We start from the raw sequence: 20,594 nt of genomic DNA, 5'->3' as shown, positions 1-20,594 counted from the left end.
GAGATTGTATGAGGATTGGGTTGCGTGGTAGTGGCGGGGTGAGTACTGGCGAGGTGAGTAGGTGCAGGTAAGATGAGGATGGGGTTTGAGTGGGTATGAGGGGTGATGTGACAGAGTAGTGTTGGCAGTGCCGAAGGAGATGTGGGGTGGGGGCAGTGATGTGGCAGACGGAGTGTAGGGGAAAGACTACGTGTACTCACTTTGGCTGACCTATTGAGGTCATTGGACCGCCTCCTGCACTGTGTGCAGGTGGGTGATATGTTGGTGGCGCAGGTGACCCCCTCTGCCACCTCGAGCCAGCCCTTCCTGGTGGCGGAGGCGGGCCGCTTTCTCCCGCCCGCCGGGTGGAAGATCTCTGTACTTCCCCTCCTCCTCACCCCATCTAATGATACCTGGGGTGAGGCATCATTAAACTGGGAGCAGCCTTCCCCCTGGGCTGCTCCATGCAGTCATCTTTGCTATTGGTTGCAGCATCTGTCAGTGGAGGACTTCCCCTTTAAATAGAGCGCCTCCAGCTGACAGATCTTACTACACATGCGCAGCCCGCCCGACGCGCAGATCAGCAGCGGGGAACCCGGAGGAGCAGGTAAGTGAATCCAATTAGTGGTTTGCCTGCTACGATCGCGCAGGAAACCCACTAATTTCAACGCGCCCGCTTGCCCATCCGCCGGGAACCCGCACCCCTGGTAAAATCGGGCCCTTTGTATCTGTCTTCACAGTAGAAGACACAAAAAGCATACCAAAGATAGTGGGGAACCAAGAGGTAAATGAGAGTAAGAAACTTAAAACAATTAATATCACAAGAGAAAAAGTACTGGACAAACTAATGGGACTAAAAGCCAACAAATCCCCCTGGACCTGATGGCCTACATTCTAGGGTTCTAAAAGAGGTGGCTGCAGAGATAGTGGATGCATTGGTTATGATCTTCCAAAATTCTCTAGATTCTAGAATGGTCCCAGTGGACTGGAAGGTAGCAAATGTAACCCCACGATTCAAGAAGGGAGGGAGAGAGAAAACAGGGAACTACAGGCCAGTTAGCCTGACATCGGTCGTCGGGAAAATGCTGGAATCCATTATTAAGGAAGTGGTAACAGGGCACTTAGAAAATCATAATATGATTAGGCAAAGTCAAGATGGCTTTATGAAAGGGAAATCACGTTTGACAAATTTATTAGAGTTTTTTAAGGATGTAACTAGCAGGGTAAATAAAGGGGAACCAGTGGATGTAGTATATTTGGATTTTCAAAAGGCATTTGATAAGGTGCCACATAAAAGTTTGTTACACAAGGTAAGGCTCATGGGGTTGGGGGTAATATATCAGCATGGATAGAGGATTGCTTAAAGGACAGAAAACAAAGAATCGGGATAAACGGGTCATTCTCAGGCTGGCAGGCTGTAACTAGTGGGTACCGCAAGGATTGGTGCTTGGGCCTCAGCTATTTACAATCTATATTAATGACTTAGATGAAGAGACTGAGTGTAATGTATCCAGGTTTGCTGACGATATAAAGCCAGGTGGGAAAGTAAGCTGTGAGGAGGACATAAAGAGCTCGATATTAGGGGGGAGGCGGGTTGGCAGCGGGGGGGGGGGGGGGGTCGACTGGGCGGGTGGGTAATGCACCCAGTGAATTCGGCCTAATTGAAGGCACTCACCTTGGCTTTCGGGTTTCGCGCTGGAAAGCTGCGCAGCGGGCAGACTGTGCACCCGCATCATTGGCTGTCAGCTAGAGGAGCCCTATTTAAAGGGGCAGTCCTTCCTAACTGATGCTGCATAAAATAGGCAAAATTACAGCATGGAGCAGCCCAGGGGGAAGGCTGCTCCCAGGTTTAATGATGCCTCACTCCAGGTCTTACTGGATGGGTTGAGGAGGAGGAGGAGGAGGAGGGAGATCTTCCACCCGGCGGACGGGAGGAAGTGGCCCGCCTCTGCCACCACGAAGGCCTGGCTCGAGGTGGCAGAGGAGGTCAGCAGCACCACTAACATACCACGCACCTGCTTACAGTGCAGGAGGCGCTTCAATGACCTAAGTAGGTCAGCCGAAGTGAGTACACTTACTCATTCCCCTACACTCCGTCTGCCACATCACTGCTCCCACCCCACATCTCCTTCTGCACTGCCAACACTACTCTATCACATCACTCCTCACACCCACTCAAAGCTCATCCTCATCTTACCTGCACTTACTCACCTCGCCAGTACTCATCCCGCCACTACCACTCAACCCAATCCTTATACAATCTCATGGCTCTAATATTCACCCTTTGATGCATCTCTTTCACGGTCAGCCTCACCCAACCTGCCACTACCTGTGCTGCAGCCACAGGGCATGCATCACATGTGTATAGAATCATAGAATCATAGAAGTTTACAACATGGAAACAGGCCCTTCGGCCCAACATGTCCATGTCGCCCAGTTTATACCACTAAGCTAGTCACAATTGCCTGCACTTGGCCCATATCCCTCTATACCCATCTTACCCATGTAACTGTCCAAATGCTTTTAAAAAGACAAAATTGTACCCGCCTCTACTACTGCCTCTGGCAGCTCGTTCCAGACACTCACCACCCTTTGAGTGAAAAAATTGCCCCTCTGGACCCTTTTGTATCTCTCCCCTCTCACCTTAAATCTATGCCCCCTCGTTATAGACTCCCCTACTTTTGGGAAAAGATTTTGACTATCTACCTTATCTATGCCCCTCATTATTTTATAGACTTCTATAAGATCACCCCTAATCCTCCTACTCTCCAGGGAAAAAAGTCTCAGTCTATCCAACCTCTCCCTATAAGTCAAACCATCAAGTCCCGGTGGCATCCTAGTAAATCTTTTCTGCACTCTTTCTAGTTTAATAATATCCTTTCTATAATAGGGTGACCAGAACTGTACACAGTATTCCAAGTGTGGCCTAACTAATGTCTTGTACAACTTCAACAAGACATCCCAACTCCTGTATTCAATGTTCTGACCAATGAAACCAAGCATGCTGAATGCCTTCTTCACCACCCTATCCACCTGTGACTCCACTTTCAAGGAGCTATGAACCTGTACTCCTAGATCTCTTTGTTCTATAACTCTCCCCAACGCCCTACCATTAATGGAGTAGGTCCTGGCCCGATTCGATCTACCAAAATGCATCACCTCACATTTATCTAAATTAAACTCCATCTGCCATTCATCGGCCCACTGGCCCAATTTATCAAGATCCTGTTGCAATCCTAGATAACCTTCTTCACTGTCCACAATGCCACCAATCTTGCTGTCATCTGCAAACTTACTAACCATGCCTCCTAAATTCTCATCCAAATCATTAATATAAATAACAAATAACAGCGGACCCAGCACCAATCCCTGAGGCACACCGCTGGTCACAGGCCTCCAGTTTGAAAAACAACCCTCTACAACCACCCTCTGTCTTCTGTCGTCAATCCAATTTTGTATCCAATTGGCTACCTCACCTTGGATCCTGTGAGATTTAACCTTATGTAACAACCTACCATGCGGTACCTTGTCAAAGGCTTTGCTAAAGTCCATGCAGACCACGTCTACTGCACAGCCCTCATCTATCTTCTTGGTTACCCCTTCAAAAAACTCAATCAAATTCGTGAGACATGATTTTCCTCTCACAAAACCATGCTGACTGTGCCTAATCAGTCCCTGCCTCTCCAAATGCCTGTAGATCCTGTCTCTCAGAATACCCTCTAACAACTTACCCACTACAGATGTCAGGCTCACCGGTCTGTAGTTCCCAGGCTTTTCCCTGCCGCTCTTCTTAAACAAAGGCACAACATTTGCTACCCTCCAATCCTCAGGCACCTCACCCGTAGCTGTCGATGATTCAAATATCTCTGCTAGGGAACCCGCAATTTCCTCCCTCACCTCCAATAACGTCCTGTGATACATTTCATCAGGTCCCGGAGATTTATCTACCTTGATGCGCGTTAAGACTTCCAGCACCTCCCTCTCTGTAATATGTACACTCCTCAAGACATCACTATTTATTTCCCCAAGTTCCCTAACATCCATGCCTTTCTCAACCGTAAATACCGATGTGAAATATTCATTTAGGATCTCACCCATCTCTTGTGGTTCCGCACATAGATGACCTTGTTGATCCTTAAGAGGCCCTACTCTCTCCCTAGTTACTCTTTTGCCCTTTATGTATTTGTAGAAGCTCTGTAGTAGGAAGCGTAAGGCAAACGTGTTGTGAGCATGAAGGGGATGCACAAGGGTGTTTGAGGGTTTGTCATGGTTTTTACTTATATTTGATTTCTGATCAACTCACATTACATATATTGTCACCACTACTGCCACGTCTTTGCAAATCTTGTCTGGTTTGTGCAATAATGCCCTTTCCTGAGGATTACCATGAAGACCCACAACTAATGCCACCCATTGTGTCACTGCAGAGTGGGTGTAGGTGTATTTGCAGGGCTCTTTTGTGCAGACGACTGAGAGACGCCGGCGATGTCCCCGGTGGCACACTGGAAGGATGCGGAGGAGAAGTTGTTGAGGGCAGTGGTGACTTTGACAGCGACAGGTAAGAAGATGGTGCTCGGGCCAGCTGGGAGCAGCTCGGCATGAAGAAGGCTGCAGATGTGTACGACTACATGTCGAGTGACTCTGAGCCTCCGTGTGCACTGCTGCTCAGAGAGGTCCAGGAAGCTGATCCTCGGTCTGTAGACCCTGTGGGGAGGATAGTGCCTTCTGCGGCATATCTCTCTCTGCGGTTGCCCTCCCTCCTGCTGTGCAGGTAGATGTGTCACAGCACTGTGTTGTGGAGCTCCACGTGTCTGAGGTGGATGGCGTGGCCGGCGAGGCTGGTGATGCTGTTTGTCCTCCGAGGTGGTCATGACTGCAGCTATGGCGGCCCCCATCCGGAAGATGTATGCTTGAGGGGGTCCGCAAGGTTGGTAAATGTGTCTGCACACCGGGGTTGAGGTTTCAAGTTTGTGAATTTTATTGTTAGGAGGAAGGTGGTGGAGGCCAAACTTTGTCCAAAGTGACAGAGTGGCCTCCTGCAATGAGTGAGGGTCTCCCCCCCCCCCACCTGTCAAATGGACCTTTGTAGCTGCCACAGGCTGGTGGCTGCAACACGTCCATTTCAACTGGGAGTGTTTCCCCTAGTAGGGGAAACACTAGGGGAAACACTCTCAGTTTAGTTAAAAATCCCACCCCTCCTAAAATATCCTACAAATCAGGTCTGCTAATGACCTGAACTATCACATTAATTGCCTTCAGTGGGATCCCGCCGGCTTTAATTGCTGGCGGGAGTCCCGCATGCGGAGGCTGCACACACATCTAAGTGCATCACTGGGGAACCTGGAAGTGGGTGGGTTATATCCGGGCTCTGGACCTGCCCCGGAAATCCCCGATTTTCGAAGCCCCCCCGCCACGAACCCACCCGCTCGAACGTCCAAAAATCGAGCCCAAAGAGTTTGCAAAGGGATATAGACAGATTAAGTGAGTGGGCAAGAAGGTGGCAGATGGAGTATAATGTGCGGAAACGTGAGGTTATTCACTTTGGTAGGAAGAATAGAAAAACAGAATATTTTTTAAATGGTGGAAAACTATTAAATGTTTGTGTTCAAAGAGACTTGGGTGTCCTCGTACAAGAAACACAAAAAGTTACTATGCAGGTACAGCAGGCAATTCGGAAAGCAAATGGCATGCGGGTTGCAGTACAACAGTAAGGAAGTCTTACTACAGTTGTACAGGGCTTTAGTGAGACCTCACCTGGCGTACTGCGTACAGTTTTGGTCTCCTTATGTAAGGAAGGATATACTTGCCTTGGAGGTGGTACAATGAAGGTTCACTAGATTAATTCCTGGGATGAGAGGGTTGTCCTATGAGGAGAGGTTGAGTAGAATGGGCCTATTCTCTCTGGAGTTTAGAAGAATGAGAGGTGATTTCATTGAAACTTATAAGATTCTGAGGGGGCCTGACACGGTAGATGCTGAGAGATTGTTTATCTTGGCTAGAGATTCTAGAACTAGGGGGCACAGTCGCAGGATAATGGGTTGGCCATTCAAGACTGAGATAAGGAGGAATTTCTTCATGCAGAGGGTTGTGAATCTTTAGAATTCTCTACCCCAGAAGGCTGTGGATGCTGAGTCATTGAATATATTCAAGGCTGAGATCGATAGATTTTTCGACTCTAGCTGAATCAAGTGATATGGGGATCGGACGGGAAAGTCGAGTTGAGGTCGAAGATCAACCATGATCTGATTGAATGGCAGAGCAGGCTCGTGGGACCATATGGCCTACTCCTGCTTCTATTTCTTATGTTCTTATGTAGCTCTCCTTTTCTACAGATAGGCAGGATTTCCACAGATGCACAGTGCAAATGACAATTGGCCTATGTCACTCAAAATCCAATATGATAAACCCCTCAATTTTATGAACAGGAATGGCTTTCATTCTATTAATGTGTAGCTAGTGTGCAATGCCAATCATTTTATCCTGCATGTCAATGCCAAATACCCAGGAAGCTGTTGTGATGCTTTTATGATGCGACAATCCACCAGCATGACTCATCATGTATCAGGGTGTTTGGTGACCAGGGCTATCCTCTGCAGTCATGACTTATAACTCCAATATCTTCAACTGATAGAAGGTCAACAGATATAAGTATCACAGAGCAGACTATAGAAATTCTCCATTCTTGTATTAGGTGCCTGGATAAATATGGTGGAATCCTGCAATACAGCCCAGTGAGAATCTCAAGAATCACTGTCGCTTGCTATGTACTACATAATATTGTAAAGAAGATAAGCTTGCTGGTTCTTGAAGCTGAGGGCAATAAAGATGAAGAGAGGGTGGAAGGACATTCTTCCCCATAGCTTGAGGATGGTGCAAAGGACAGCTTGCAGCCAGAGACAGGAGGACACACTAATTACCCGATGTTTTCAATAATTAAAGGATGACACCAAAAAAATTACTCCAGACCTGCCTGTTCTTCCTCCCATACCCTCATAAAGTCTCTCACTGTCAAAGACTTCTCCCAAGTTCCTTCAAAAAACATCATCCAAATCCCTAAATGTTGAAAATATGCACAGGCATGAACTCAGATCTTTATGTGCATTAGCTGTGTTTACTTGACAGTAAAACATGCACCAAAAGTGCCAACAATTCCATTCACCCTAACTACAATTAGTTCTGAACAGTGTGCCTATCCTTTATGCCAGCTAACTTACTTGCTCCTCATCTACAACTTCTATGAGGTGTTCCCTGAGTGAAATGAGGTTTAACGTTCGGTGGCTAGGATGGTTTCCCTGGAGCCTTAAAGCTTGAGGTGACTCTTGCCTCAGGGAAGCAGCTGTCCCAGAGTGACCAGCTTCTGGCAGCCTTTTTATTGCACTGGCAGGGGGTGTTGGGTCCGTGTCTGAAGTTTGCTCATGTGTAGGCATCAGAGGTAGCAGGCTCAATGCCACTCTCCAGAGGGACAGCAACATCAGTACCCACTCCTTGCAGCCATCTGGTGCTGGGCACAGGCTCAAGATGCTACTGGTACACACCTAATAGTGTGTACATACCTAACAGTCCCTACCAGGTCTTGGAAACCCTGTAAAAGTGCCCTCTTTACAGTACCTATGGCAACACAATTAGCTGCCACTCCAGAAGCCAATGCGCTAAGAAGTTGTTCCTGATATCTCCCAGGTTATCACTGTCATCAGGGGGTTCTGCTGATCTTGAGAACCTTCCTGCAATGTGTTGCAGATGTGGGTAGTGGACCCCTCCCACTTGTCCATCATCTTAACCATATGTAAGGAAACTATCTCCAATGCCTCCAACATGAGATCGATGCTCATAGCTGTTTTGAAGACTGGGCCCCTGAGATCTGATTCCTTAGGCTCCTCAGCCAATGGTGGTCACTTCTCCATCTTCCATAGAGCAGTGGCACTCTCTTTCACACCCAGGTGCTCATTCTCAGTAGTGCTCAGCGCTTCACCAATAACAATGGGTTAAGTACTGTTTAACTCACTCATTACTTCTTCATGCAATGTACAGGAGAATGCTATGGTGACCTGTGTGCCAGTTTTTCTCTCCTCCTTTAGAGATGAGGCTCCCTTCTGCTAAGTACCTTTCCTCTCTTTGTTACTTCCACTTGACAGCACTAATGAAATTGGGAACTTGAACTGTAGGAACTTGCTGCACGAATCACACATTCTACCAGTCTGTACTACGGTGACCACAGTATCATTCACACAAAGCACCAGTCAATACAGATCTGTGGCACTGTCTAAAATCTTGTGCAAGGTGTCCTTACATAACACCATAGTTTTAGTTGATGAATTCATTTATAGATGTGGCTTAATTCTATTGAACATTGCGCTTGAAGGTAATACAAGAAATATCCCTCTCTGCCAAGTTAAGCCAATGCCAATGACATCATTCACAGAAGGAACCATTTTATCTTTCTTCGCTTCCAATCTATGTTAAAGTAAGTTAAAAATAACCAGATGATTCCCCCCAAAATATTGAACATTGTTGAAGATGTCACTCCACCACCTAATGGTAGAATTAAGAATTTCAGTCCGCAGTGAAATTGTAGTATAGATGGCACAACTTTTTACTCTGGCGTGCTCATATTAGAACACAAAGTTGTTTAAGTCGAGAAATGTTATTTGAAGCCACTTGGTAAATCAAGGCCTAGAAATTCATTCCCTTCGCTCTGTTAGGTCGCCGCTATCCAATTTCACCCCGTACTGTTTATTGTAATATGGAGTACAATGTAGAGGAATATAAACAGAGTTTTGATGCAGTATTTGAGAATCTAAAAAATTTCCATAATTTACAGAATGGTGTTTCCATGATTTCTAATTTAAATTTTAAAATTTAAGGAGTGAATCACCTTTGTAAACATCTCAGGCTAGAAATTGGGCCGTGTAGGGCCCATTGTTTCGGTGCTAAGTGGCCTCCTGAAGTTCCAAAATGGCATCCGGGAAGTGCCTGCACGCTTCTAGCGTTACGTAACGTACATGGATGCCATCCTAGTAAAGGGTTTTGTGCAGATAACGAATGCCAGCAGCATTTAAAGTAGGGGGAATATGCGTTAGATCAGTATGCAACGCTGATTTAAAGTGATAAACACTATTTTGGCACTTGACGCTCCACTCAACGCATTGTCTTAACCACGAACTCCTGAACATGTCTTAGATGGCCTGGAGGACTCCCCACCAGCGCAATTCAAAGGGACCATGCAGGATTTACAGGTTAGTTGATGGATTATTGCTTTTGGCTGCTGATGCATTCGTACCTGTTTTTGGAGGTCTCCTGTACTTGAATACTAGGATGAGGGGACGAAGCCTAACATTTAGTGCCAGGACTCACAAGGAGTGAAGTGCTTCCTCTCACCCTCACACATTACCACTGTTGCAAGCCACACACCCACAACTCACAGGCCACACACACTGGCAGCTATTCAACCCAGAATGCATGCAAAGGGTGGTCGACGTTTGGAACACTCTTTTGCAAACGGCAGTTGATGCTAACTCAATTGTTAATTTTAAATCTGAGATTGATAGATTTCAGTGAACCAAGGGTATTAAGGGATGTGGGGCTAAGGCGGGTATATGGAGTTCAGTCACAGATCAACTATGATCACATTGAATGGCGGAACAGGCTCGAGGGGCTAAATGCCACTGCCACTTGCTGCCTCCTGTTATGCACCACCTTCTCCTGCAAGAAAGCGAGAAGTGTGACGGTGAGTGTCCTGCAGGTTGTCTGGGTTGAATAGCTGCCAGTGTGTGTGGCCTGTGAGTTGTGGGTGTGTGGCTTGCAACAGTGGTAATGTGTGAGGGTGAGAGGAAGCATCTGATTGGAAGAGTTGAGTACTGATTGAAAGAGTTTGTTGGTAGGTGGGTGATGGGGGGTGTAGTGTGTGGAGCAGTGGATGCGGCTAATGGTGTAGTTGGTAGGAGATGCCACTTGACAGTTTGTCTCACTCACCTTGACCACTCGTGTCAAAGCACTGAACTTCTTCCTGCACTGCATCCATATTTGTGATGCTATGCGCCTGGCATTGACTGCATCCCCAACTGCCTTTCACTGCCTCTTGAGCATATGTCTGGAGAGTCTCTTGGCCTCCCTGCAGATATAGGATGCTCTCCTTCTGTCCACCTCTTGCATCAAGGCCTCTAGTGCATCAGCAGAGAACCTTGGTGCATGCATACTCGCAGGCCTGGTACAAACTCAGATTGGCAGATTGGTGAAATCTGGCATGCAGATTGGAGGATGTGGGATTTAGTAGTGCGCAACCTTTATTCAATGTTTTAACATAACTCAACAGTTTGTAAACATAGGGACGGGATCTGCATCTACGTTTTACGAGTGCGATGTCTGATCTTTGTTCAGACTCCGTGTGGACCCGTCTCTTATTTTTTGCAAATAAGAGGTGCAGCCTGCCTTTAAGAGGTGCGAGCAAATCACACAATATTTGGGCCCCCCCTGCTGGTGAGAATGCAAATCTGGTGCAAGACCTGATTGCTGCGCTTTGATGAGGTTAGTGACCAGACAGCAAGAATGTCTCGTGCTGCCTGCATCAGGACCACTGGGTGCACGTTAACCGCACACCGCAATGCCCGTGCCTGGACTCGGGCCTTATTCAGTTTAACCCCCCTTGTGATAGAGATAGCTCAGCAGTAACATACCTGGCATTGAAAAAGAAACACACATTTATATAGCGCCTTTTATGATCTTAGGACGTCCCAAAACACTTTACAGCCAATTAAGTACTTTTGAAGTGTAGGTACTGTTGTAATGTAGGAAACACAGCAGCCAAATTGCACACAGCAAGGTCCCACAAACAGCAATGTCATATTGACCAGATAACCTTTTTTTTAGGTGTTGGTTGAGGGATAAATATTGGTCAGGACGCCGGGGAGAACTCCCCTGCTCTTCTTCGAAATAGTGCCTTGGTATCTTTTATGTCCACCTGAGAGGGCAGATGGTGCCTTGGTTTAATGTCTCATCCGAAAGACAGCACCTCCAACAGTGCAGCACTCCCTCAGCACTGCACTGATGTTCTCACACACATCTGAAACCCAGTTGAACTGCTATGCCAATAGCTGTCATTGCATTATGACTGGGATTGGCTGCTCAGACGACATTGCTAAATGCTACCACCTTTACCAGTTTACAGCAGCATCTGCAATATGAATTGGTGCACTTGGTTGGAAATATTCACAAGAAACTAAGGATTACCCAGTCAGTGTCAGTGTGCTTTCCCAAGCTTGTGGAAATAAAGCAGAGCCAGATGTGAATTCCTGTATCTCAAGGACATTGGAGGACTGATTAGCAAAAGCAGTAGCATCGTCTGCATTGAGTGCACCCAGAGACAGAGTCAAAGGCAATTTGTTGCTACCTCTAGTCTAAAAATGAAGTGAAAATAATGAATGTCTTATCATTTTTTGCCTAATTTCACGGTACTTATCTTAAAATTATGGAATATTATTCTTTGAAAAATGATAACGTGCTTGGTTTATTTGAAAATAATTTCCAAAAGTTAATACTGTTTCTGCATATAAAGTGAATATTTACAGTTGAACATTTTGGTTTGGTTTTCAGTGATAGCCTTTTTTTATATTCTTTTATCAGTAATATTATATGGAAGCATATTCACATCCTCTGCACATTAATTCAGATCCTGATTGCTAAAATATTTCAGATCGATAAATGAGGAGGTTACAGAAACTTGTTTTTCATGCTGCATTAATTGCCTGACTCCTAATTAGAAGGCCACGAGTTTAGCTCAACTTGCTTGCTGCTCCATCTAGCATCAGAACATTGCGATCCATTTGGCTGAGAGGAATTATCAGAACATGACTCACTTAATGAAAATGGCTTTTTCTACTTTTAAATCTAAGAAAAATCAAATGTCTGAACATCAGCCCCAAAATACCACATCACCCTTTAGCCAGTAGAACCACAATGGTTTCTTCTCATTCAATGTTCCTAAGTTCCTACGTGTTCAAAACATGAGGCAAGATGTTTAAGGGAAAGTGTTCTAGATGTAGTAATGTCTGTGGTTGTGCACTTGGCATTAACACTTCAGTCAATGTATCATTCAGTGAAAGGTTAGTTATTCACCACACATGCAACTTCCTGTAATTCTGTGGGCTGAAGTGGTGTATGGAAATTTCTGGATGCATTTACCCGTTCCTTTACAACCTTGCTGGTAGTAGCAGCTTCAAGTTTAAAGTGACAGTTGCTCAGAAACTACAGGACACCCACCTAAGCTATCCCTCCTTTTCACTGTAAAGAAAACTATTGTTCTTGGCCAGAATAGCCTAAAATCTATCAGGAGATGGTCACTTCTGTGTGGGTATGAGAAGCTCGGTTTGGAACTGAAGATTACACAAGTATTGCAGGTTTAATCTATGTGAGCCATTCTTTTTTTTTAAAGTGTTCAATGAACTGTTCAACCCCCTTGTTGGCTACTAGAACGAATTCCGTTTGCCTATATCATTGCTATAATGCTGCTTGGCAGAAATGGGAAAACACAACTAGCGTGAAATGTTTTTCCAATCCTTCATCATACTTGTGGCATAATTAAATAATTGTAGGGCACAATTTTTCTCCTTTGCAGATGGAAAGCTAATAAACCTCTGTTGCTTTAGTGTATTTAAAGGCCAACAAATAAAAAGATGTGCCTTTGCTGTGGGTGATTTCATGAAATACAAATTCAATGATGAGAATGATGGGAAACTAGTTAGTCATGACACTGTGTAATAATACTCCTTTCATATTTCATGACCAGCTAAATTTCCACTGAAGGGGTAGAAACAATGAAAAGTTGGGTCTTCCAAGAGTGCACAATATTAATGCATAATAGTGTAATAGTCATGAAAACAGACAAAATTCTGCATGTAGTAAGAATTCTGGTTATTTGGCCAAAACTACTTCAACGATCTTTATTCATTTTAGATATTTATAGAAACACTTATACATCTAACTTTTTCTCTTTTCACAATTCTAATTTGAAATGATGGGCTGGATCTTGCTGGGTGGGTCATCTTGTGGCACGCACCATTAGTTAGACTTTGTTCTGCACCCTTCAGCTTGAAATTTTTAATGCCGTAACTTACTGGAAGTGCGAGCTGATAACGGTGTGGTGATAACGGGCATCTGGGACCTCAGTGAATGGCAGGACCAACAGTGTATCTACTTAACCAATGAGATTTAAAGATTGAGAAAGAAACAGTGTAATGATGGAGAAGGAGGGTGAATTAGAGTCAAATCAGGTACAGAAAGAGAAATAAAGAGGGAAAGAAGGTTTGATTGAGAGAGAGAGAAAAAAGGCAGATAGGAAAAATAAGGGAAAAAATATAAAATTAAAAATCTGGCATTTTTAAAATCTCTAACAACAATTGATTACATGTAGGAATGAGATTGAACAGTTTAAATTGATCCCTTTCTGGGCTAGAGAGGTTGATTGGCAGTGCATTGACAAATATCGTGTCGTTAAAAGGGTACTTGCGCTCTTAATTACTAGACATAACTTTCTGTGGCGAGTTTAATGGGCCATAAATGTGCAAATCAGGCAAGTTCTTAAAAATAACAGGAATGCTAAGGGCGAGATACCGTTTGGGTGATGCAAACTGTGGAGCGGCATAAATCGACGAGTAAATTCTGGAGATTCACAACACATAGCGTATCTCTTAATCCCATGAATTTGTTGGCTGATTTGCGCTTTAATAAAGCCATGATATGTTAAATGTAAAGAATCTTACAACACCAGGTTATAGTCCAACAATTTTATTTGAAAATCACAAGCTTTCGGAGACTTTCTCCTTTGTCAGGTGAATGTGGGAATCCTTGAACGTTTCGCATTTATATTCAGAGAACAATACCTGGTGATTACAGATAATCTTTCCAACTGCCCGTTGTCAAGACAATCAAAGTGTTCAGACAGAGAGGTGTTACCTACAGGACCACTGAATATACAAACGGCCAGAACACAAGACAGAGAGAGAGAGGGAGAAACATCCGAAAGGAAGAGAAAGACAGAGAATGACCCGTTGTATTAAAAACAGATAACTTTTATTCGCTGGTGGGGTTACATGTGGCGTGACATGAACCCAAGATCCCGGTTGAGGCCGTCCTCGTGGGTGCGGAACTTGGCTATCAATTTCTGTTCGATGATTTTGCATTGTCGTGTGTCTCGAAGGCTGCCTTGGAGAATGCTTCGGGTAAGCGTTCTCCAAGGCGGCCTTCGAGACATACGACAACGCAAAATCGTCGAGCAGAAATTGATAGCCAAGTTCCACACCCACGAGGACGGCCTCAACCGGGATCTTGGGTTCATGTCACGCTACACGTAACCCCACCAGCGAATAAAAGTTATCTGTTTTTAATACAACGGGTCATTCTCTGTCTTTCTCTTCCTTTCGGATGTTTCTCCCTCTCTCCCTCTGTCTTATGTTCTGGCCGTTTGTATATTCGGTGGTCCTGTAGGTAACACCTCTCTGTCTGAACACTTTGATTGCCTTGACAACGGGCAGTTGGAAAGATTATCTGTAATCACCAGGTATTGTTCTCTGAATATAAATGCGAAACGTTCAAGGATTCCCACATTCACCTGATGAAGAAGAAAGCCTCCGAAAGCTTGTGATTTTCAAATAAAATTGTTGGACTATAACCTGGTGTTATAAGATTCTTTACATTTGTCAACCCCAGTCCATCACCGGTATCTCCACATCATGATATGTTAACACATTGTTATTTTTCCAGCAAGGTCCAGCCCATTACAAAAATATGTTTTAATTTGGACTCACTTACTATTTATATGCTTATTTAATGCTAATTGTAAACCAATACATTTAACAGAAAATGCCATTGAGCCAGTGTTCTGATGGCATGATCATGCTGGAAGTCTTTATTGTGCGGATAAGTCACATACATCATGGGGTCAGCACTTTTCAAGTTACTGATTACATGTTTGGTTGTAAGACATTAGTTAATACACCTTCTTGTATGTCTATGTGTTCAATGTATATAGTTTTTTTTAAAGGCCAAAGTTTTTCCCCTCATTTTCCATACTGAAGCTTGCTTAGTCCTGTGTATATTGGAAATGTGCAAATGCATATTTTGGTAATCATATGTAATGGATAGAAATAAACAATGGGCGCTAAATTGGGCCATGTAGCACCCATTGTTTCAGCGCTTCATGGCCTCTCCAACATCCAAGATGGCGTCTTGAATGCGCACACGTTTCCAGCGTGACATGTGGCAGATGCCATCTTGGTATAGGAGTTTGCGCAGCCGCAGATAATGAACGCTGGAATCATGTAAAATAGGAAGACAATGGCTTTAATCAGTTTGCAATGCTGATTTAAGGTGATAGACACCATTTTGGGGCTTAACACTCAATTCAACGCACAGTCTTAACCCCGACCATCTGAACATGTCTTAGAGTGCCTGGAGGACCCCCCACCAGCGCTATTTAAAGGGACGATGCAGGATTTACAGGTTAGTGGCTGGATTATTGCTTCTGGTTGCCGAGACATTTGTAACTGTTTTTGGAGGTCTCCTAGACTTCAAGACTAGGATGCGGGCACATAGCCTGACATTTAGACCCAGGACGTGCAGGAGTGAAGTTAGAAAATGCTTCTACACGCAAAGGGTGAGAGACGTTTGGAACGCTCTTCTGCAGATGGCAGTTGATGCTAGCTCACTTGTGAATGTTAAATCTGAGATTGATAGATTTCTGTGAACCAAGGGTATTAAAGGATATGGGGCTAAGGCAGGTATATGGAGTTAGGTCACAGGTCCACCATGATCTCATTGAATGGCGGAACAGGCTCGAGGGACTAAATGCCACTTGCTGCCTCCTGATATGTGCCACCTTCTCCTGCAAGAAAGCGGGATGTGTGTCTGGGTGATGTGCCTGTTATGGTTGAATAGCTGCCCGTGTATGTGGCCTGTGAGTTGTGGGTGGGCGGCTTGAAACAGTGGTAATGTGTAAGGGTGAGAGGAAGCATCTGGTTGGAAGAATTGAGTACTGTTGGAAAGAGTGAGTTTGTTGGTATGTGGGTGATGGGGGGTGTAGTGCATGGTGCAGCTGGTAGAAGACACCACTTGATAGTTGACCTCACTCACCTTGACCACTCATGTCAAAGCATTGAACTTCTTCCTGCACTGCATCCACATTCATGATGCTGTGCGCCTGGCATTGACTTCGTCTCCCGCTACCTCCCACTGCCTTTTGGATATATGTCTGGAGGGCCTTATGCACCCCCCCACCCCCACTCCCACTGTGGACATAGGATGTCCCTCCTTCTGTCCACCTCTCCTGATGACTAGATACTTTGGTGCATGCACTCTCGCAGGCCTAGTATCAACTCAGATCGCAGATTGGTGAGGTCTGGCGTGCAGATTGGAGGATGTGGGATTTAGTAGTGTGCAACCTTTATTCAATGTTTTAACAAAACTCATCAGTGTGTAAACATAGGGATGGGACCTGCATCTGTGTTTTACGTGTATGATGTCTGATCTCTGTTCAGATTCCTTGCAGATAGTAGACTTATTTTCAGCAAATAACAGGCACCAGCTACCTTTAAGAGATTTCTAAGAAACATCCTCCCTTTAAGAGATTGAGCTCCCCTGGTGGTAGAAAGTGCAAATTGCATTGATTCCACATGCAAGACCTGGAATGGAACGCTGTTTGCAGGTGAGTCCTCCGGTGGGATGAAATTTGTGTCCTGCCTGTGCAGGGACCATTGGGCATGGGGTAATAACACATCATGCTACCTATGCCCAAAAATGGCCCCATCCAATTTTCCCCCCAATATGTTTAAATAGTATGTGAAATGAATAGGTCAGCTGCATTACAGTGCGAACAAATACTCCCAGGTAGCTTTTGTATGGGGCTTAAAATGAGTACATAAATGGCAATAAAAATTTCTAAACTCTAATAACTAGGGAAACTGCATGTGCTTTGTTGATTACATCTACTGTATTGAAAAATCATTTATCAGAACACCGTCACAAGCTTTTCAAATAGAAAAGTATTAGCCAAAAGGGAGTGACTGTTGCTATGGGTACAACTATAACAATTTTTACAGCAAAATTAGTACAAAGTAGCCATAAAATATAAGGCTAAAAATTACTGTTGGTGGTAATAGCAGACAGATGCTTAATATGTTTATATGACATTCTGCTGTCCTTGTTTAAAACAGGGCTAATGCCTCATTAAAATTGCAAAGGAATATCACCTGCTAAAATCGCAAACAGTAATTTCTAGGCTATAGTTCTTTGATTTTTAAAAATGTGCTCCAATTTTAAAAATAAGATATGTAACACTAATGTTGGAGATACTGTTTAGTGGATATTTTATATGTTCTTAGGTCAGAACATGCAGATTATTAACCTGTGATTTTGCACATTTGACGTCATTTAGCCACTGTGGAATTGTAACTGTGATGTCTTCTAGTACCCAATGAATATTTCACTTCTTGTAGTGAGAAGCCAGATATTTTAATTAAAAGTCAAAGGGGTACCTTGCACATATAATAGAAAATAATGTCTGGTCTGGAGATAAATCATTGAGAAAAGAGTCCCTCGCTAATTCAGGTGAATTATTCCATTTTTTATATAAATCTGATTGAAATTTGCTACTTATTGGTATAACATGTCCTATTTGACTTGTATGTACATTCTTAAAAATCAACCTTGTAAAAGAACACATGGAACAAATCCTCGTGAAGTGTTGGTAACAAAGTCGGAAACAAAATTGAATGGACACTACGAGAATTTTTTAACTAATATAATATAATAGATCCAGAAGAGCTTCATTCAGAGCACCGGAGTTAGAATTGTAGCCTCGGTTTCTGTGGAGTTTTACGGGTTCTGGGTCAGGTTCCTTGTGGTAGAGGGATGATCTTACAAAGAGGAAAAATCATCCAAGCATTTACCCTGCCCGGTTGGCTACCGTAGATCAGGGTTGATGTTAGTCATAAAGAAGTTATTTATTTAGAAGGCCATCATCTGGGTAAAAAAAAGGACAGGAATGCAGAAAATGTGATAAAATGGATGAGGAAATTACAAACAAGCAATTCCTATGACCCCAGCAGAGAAATGGTTAATACACTTTATAATAGAATAGCAAATAGATGAGGCACAACAGAATGCAATAATGGCCTATATATGTGACCAGATGTATTTCTACAGTTAAAAGATGTACACAGTGCTTCAGAGGACATAAAGACAGTTAACACATGATACAGACAGCTACTTTGATATCAACAAAAGGGCACACTGTTTCTATGCACTAATATACGTTACAGATGAATACGTCCCATGCCAGGAGCATTCATGATATTCTTAAAGGTGTAGATCTTATTTAATGTTCTAACATTTGGAGGGCTTTAATTGATGAAAATATCAAATTTAAAAAGCAAGCAACAATTCCTGGTAAAACTAATTTCTTTCCTGTGTTTCTTTGGCTAATTAAATGATCCAAGTACTGTACATTATAACTTTAAAATGAGTGAGTTTTTTCAGAATTTTACAATAGTCTGTATACTGGTGCAGTTGCACTTTTAGCTTATATGGTATTGCAGGAACAATATAATGAGTTTGATGGCACAGCTGATATACTAATACAATAGTGTTACTGACTTCAGAATGTTTTGATGGTGATGGCCATGGGAGAGAGCAAAGGGCGTTAGAAACTATCGTATAATCTAGGAGGGCAGTTGGGTTGGATTGCCATTTTTGTTACACCAGAGGGAATAAGGAAACACTACTGTACACCTTCTGGTGGCATTCTGCCTTCCTTCTACAGGCATATGTTGTTGTGTTTGTGAGAGGGAGCCTTCTTGTTTATGCCTGAAGAAAGGAAGTCCATACTGATATGTATTTTTCCAGCCTTAGGTGGGGGATGAACATCACTTGCTCTAATTTGCTCCATGTGTCCCATGTTTGCTTTACACACAAGTTTGTGGTGCTGATGGGGGAGGAGACCTGTGGCTTTACCACTTCAAATGTCAGAATCCCAACTCGGCATGTCCATGACCTTCAGAGGCACATCTCAAAATTCCTGTGGACAGACGATAATACAGCAACAAGGAAGCCAGTAGCCAGGCAATGTTTATAATGCTGTTGTGTGTACACGACATGATACTTCATATAAAGTTTGGAGTCAGAGCTGGATATACTGATAAGCCACCACTGTTACGCCAATAATATTATCACGTGTTATAAACGGGAGTTTCACAGTTTAAGACAATTACCCAGCATGCCTGTATAGCAAGTTAGTTGACTGTATTTTTTTAAACATTAAAATGTGAAGTTTAAACAACCAATTGCACATCAGCATGATAGCTGTTTGTGACTGTCATGTCCACATGGCCTTGCTATTGACATCAAAATGACCAATTTCTGAAAAATTGACAGCATTTTACTGCACATTTGGCATTGTACAGTATGGGAGATCATGTCACACCAGTGCCAAACAGGCAGAAACCTGAATGTTTATCTCTATCAGAAGCTCCTCACTGTACAACAGGCTTGTAGATTTTACTCACTCACCTATAATTATGTATGTGCATTAATGTTATTCATATAATCAATGCAGTGTATCACCTTCATACAATCAGTAAATTAGTTTGCACTCTATGGTGCAGCAGTAATGAGATATAAAACGTCACATATAACCAAAACAATGCATCTGTGTTAAGGCACGTGAACATTGTGCAACACAGTGAAGGAGGATTTCCTTTGTGCACTATATGTAACAAAATAGCGCACAGATGAAATCTCTCTCCAGCATAGTATAAAGGCCAGCACTGTGCATCTGCCTACTAAATGGACGGAAGCATTTGCTGAGCAAGAGCACAAAACGAGTGATGTCTCCATTATGGATAGATTTTCCAGATGCATGTGCTAAATTAGTCTCACATACTATACATTGTACTTAGTGTGGGTGTCTTTGTATTTCTACCAAACTCCTGATCAATAAAAGAGAGGAACATTTAACACAATCCAGAACAAAGTCATGACTCAGGAATATTTTGAAGATCCAGTGTTAGGATTTAGGTACTTGGGGCACCCTCCAAAATAGACATTCATCAAATGAAATGTGTGTTTAAGCATGAAACACTGAAGATCTTTATATTGCCATCTTACACTGCCCTCAAGTGGCTTCCACAAGTATGTGGTTCTGTTCATTTAAATCAGATTTGATCAATTCTGTAGGACTTTTGTTAAAATTCAATATATTCTGTGCATAAGTCTAAAGAAGGAGGATTAGTATAATATACTTCATTATTATTTCATTGTACATAAAGTACTTTGGGACATTTCTGATATGGTGCTATAAGAATGCAAGTTTTTTTTCTTACCACTTCTAAATGTCACCCATTTATACTGACTGCACAGTTCATATTGATGTGAAATGGGTTTGCCTTTGTATTGATGTGAACTGTGCAATGTAGTTCAGATATGAAATCACCTTAGGATGCGGTTATACAATTGGTAATGCAAGAAGGGATTGTTCTCTGGTGCACAGTGATTACATAGATCAAAGTTATACTGCCACTTTACTGTGATGCCAGAATTATAATCTGCTGTGTAAAATTGAAGGATTAAGGACA

The sequence above is a fragment of the Heptranchias perlo genome, chromosome 25, assembly GCF_035084215.1.
Source record: "Heptranchias perlo isolate sHepPer1 chromosome 25, sHepPer1.hap1, whole genome shotgun sequence".
NCBI classification, from domain to species: Eukaryota; Metazoa; Chordata; class Chondrichthyes; order Hexanchiformes; family Hexanchidae; genus Heptranchias; species Heptranchias perlo.
The sequence above is the reverse complement of the archived record's forward strand: the minus strand, read 5'-3'. Positions refer to the sequence as shown.